The 3,086-nt window shown below is 44.4% G+C and overlaps 1 long non-coding RNA gene across 1 annotated transcript; it reads left to right on the top strand.

Annotated features, from left to right (window-relative positions):
* The first annotated feature begins 297 nt into the window (after window positions 1-297).
* Window positions 298-1,846, top strand: LOC134221275 (uncharacterized). Its single transcript, XR_009982298.1, has 3 exons — window positions 298-748; window positions 814-899; window positions 983-1,846. It is a non-coding gene; the product is annotated as an uncharacterized LOC134221275 (long non-coding RNA).
* Window positions 1,847-3,086: the final 1,240 nt, after the last annotated feature.

Here is a 3,086-nt window from a genome sequence, read left to right as displayed (position 1 = left end):
CTCCAGATGATACTTGGCCAGAAAATAAATTCAAATGTAAATTTAGAAACAGTTTTATACGAATTGAGCATAATTTTAGAGTGGAAGAAGGATTTTTAGTTGTAATTCGTTAAAAAACCGACAAAGACATATTTTACCCCGTTGATATTTATTATGTTGAATCTCCTGTTATGTAGTGGAAAATTATGTAGAGAAAAATTATTTGCCTTTCTTGTATATTTGGTTTTTGCAGTTTTGGCGTGTAACCGGTGGTTTCATGTTTGTTTTGCTGGCTCCACCGCAAGTAATATTTTCCCTCCACCAAGCCCACTGTACATCTCACTTGTTTTGAACCGGTTATGGGTATCACCTTACCAGTGAGAAACGTGAGTACCATTTTACACTATCCCATCAATACGAATATATTTACAGCGGTTTGAGTGCAAGAAAAGAATGCTTGCCAAACGTCAAACACTTGCCCACAGGGATAGCCGTGTGGAAGGGTTGCCAAACTGACGCGGAATCATTAGGGTTCGGGTGTTGTCGGGTTTGGTCGTATCATAGTTCAAGAAAAACGCTCAGCTCAGGATCAGGAATTCTATTCTGTCCTTAGACTCCACCGAGAGTAGAAGTGCGCGTCGGAATTCAATATAAATTAAAATTAACAAGTAATCCAGTGATTTCCTAAGTGAAAGTCTCTAATCAGTACCGTTATACCGCCAGGTGGTCTAGGACAGGTGAGACTGCCTTAAAGCAAAGTGATAGTGCGGTTAGTAAAAACGTTATTATGATTGTTAGTCAAAAATGTCATTTATTGTGTTAATCTTTTGTTAGATCTTTTGTGTAATCTATAAAGACCACAAATTGTAAAGAAAAGAAACTCGAGAAACCTATTGTAAACCAAACGGAAGAAAGAAAAGGTAAATCGTTTATTTGTGCCTACCATTTTGTACAGGGAAACATAATTACAGTGACGTCATTAGGGTACTAATTATAGGGGTAGGTCCAGAAAGCGGGCCTTTTTCTGTTTTCTTGCTCTTTTCGTGTCGCAGGGTCGATTAGGTGGTGCCTCGGAAGGAACGATCTCCAGTGGTTCCCGGATTCAGGCGAGACGAGTGTCGTGTATGAGAACGCCCACGTGGAGGGCGAGCTAATCGGGTCCACGGCCTTTGTGACCGCCATCGCCATTGTTGGCCATTGTTCGGATTCCAACCACTACCCAGTGACTCGTCGCCCATACACCATCATCGTAGCGACCTCGTAACCACGCCACGGCTCGGACATTGTATCAGCCACCGTCCGACCGGTTCTCAACGCCTTTCGACCATCGCCATCGCCGACTGGGACGGCATCGCAACTACGCCCCGGTTCGGGCACTGTATCGGCCACCGCCCGGTCGCTTTCCAACGCCTTTCGACCATCGCCACCAACCCCTATCGACCATCGCCTTCGCCGCCTGGGACGGCATCACAACTACGCCCCGGTTCGGGCACTGTATCGGCCATCGTCCGGCCATTTTCCAACGCCTTTCGACCATCGCCATTGCAGCCTTGTACAAAAGCACCACCTCGCCGCTGTTCGCGCCCGGTAGCGGCCATTGCCAAGCTACTCTTGTTCATCACCTGCATCGAGTGCGCCGCGGACGGAACCACGCCATCGTTCGGGCACTAGAGCGGCCATCACGATTGCCCATCGCCAGTAGATCACCACCATCGTCGCCCGAGCCCACGTGTCCGATAGTGCCGGCGGCAAGTGCCCTGTTTTCGTCATTGGGCGATTCACCACCGCCAACATCAGCACCAGTGGTGCCCAACCAAAATCTGTCGACCGCCCGCAGCGTGTCGAACTTCGATGACATGTGGCACCAGAAGACCTGCATCCAGTACCACGCAGTCGTCGATAGGAAGGCCAAGAGAAAAAAAAACCGTAGGTACCCTACGCCTAAAAGAGCATGACGTCACTATATTAGCTGAATAAACTAGTATGTCAAGATGAAAGTACATGAAAGTACTGTGTACAGAGTACATTAATTAAGAGCATAGTCCTGATAAGTCTCTTTCACTGAATTGTTCATTTTTCATCTCGTTTACGGACTCACAAAAGGAGTCGTCAGTCCTCGCTTGTTGGGATCGAGAGAGAATTTATTTCCTGTGCAGCTTTTGAGCACTTTAGGTACGACACAGTTTGCCGATCGTCCCACCATAGCACGCCGGTGGGCACGTGTCGCGATACACACGTGCGTGTATACTCCTGCTGTAGGTAAGTTCGGTTGTGGGTATATAGTGTGAAATAAGGTAAACGACCCTGTATTTGTCTCCCTATCCTAGCTTCGGTGTAGCTAGCGGGTAACAGGCGAAATCGCGGTTTATCCCAAAGGTTCCCCTCTTGGGAGGAAAATACAAAAATGTTAGTCAACTCTTGTGCGATTTGATTCTTTGTTTTAAAATAAAAGGCCCCAAATCTCAATGAATTTTCTATTGGATTTTTACAAAGTGTTTCCATATTTTCTTGTTCTATTACATTTGAATGGCATAATTGATTATTCAAATGTAACACAATCACTGTTATCCAGAACGCCACTTAGAACCAGTATAACAGTTTATCGGGAAACACGGATTGGCATAATTACCGGAAATGTTCCAGAGCGCCAAAATTCCTTCACGGCAATCCACATTGCCGTCGCCATTCATCACAGCTTCTAATCACATAAATTTATTGATGGATTAACAGAAGAAAAATCTGACTTCCCCATTCAATTTATATAATAAGAAACAAAATAACACTAATAACAAAATTCAAAAGATAAAATCTGTATAAAATATTTATATTTCTGCCAGCTGATGAAAGTGCGAACTAAAAACAAAACAGATGATAGGGTCTGTTCACAAATTACGTAACGCTTTTGGGGGGGAGGGGGGAGGTCCAACTTGCGTTATACTTTGTTACACTAAAAGGTGGGGGAGGGGGTGGGTACTACCAAATGTTACGCATAACGCGAATAAAAAAATATTTTAAAGGGTTTTTTTAAATTACTGATTGAAGTAATTGCAATATATTTTGATCAAGACGATGAATACGTATCAACCTTTCCATACTACCCATAATTG

The sequence above is a fragment of the Armigeres subalbatus genome, chromosome 3 (genome assembly GCF_024139115.2).
Source record: "Armigeres subalbatus isolate Guangzhou_Male chromosome 3, GZ_Asu_2, whole genome shotgun sequence".
Classification (NCBI taxonomy): Eukaryota; Metazoa; Arthropoda; class Insecta; order Diptera; family Culicidae; genus Armigeres; species Armigeres subalbatus.
This window is presented reverse-complemented; position numbering and strand designations above follow the sequence as displayed.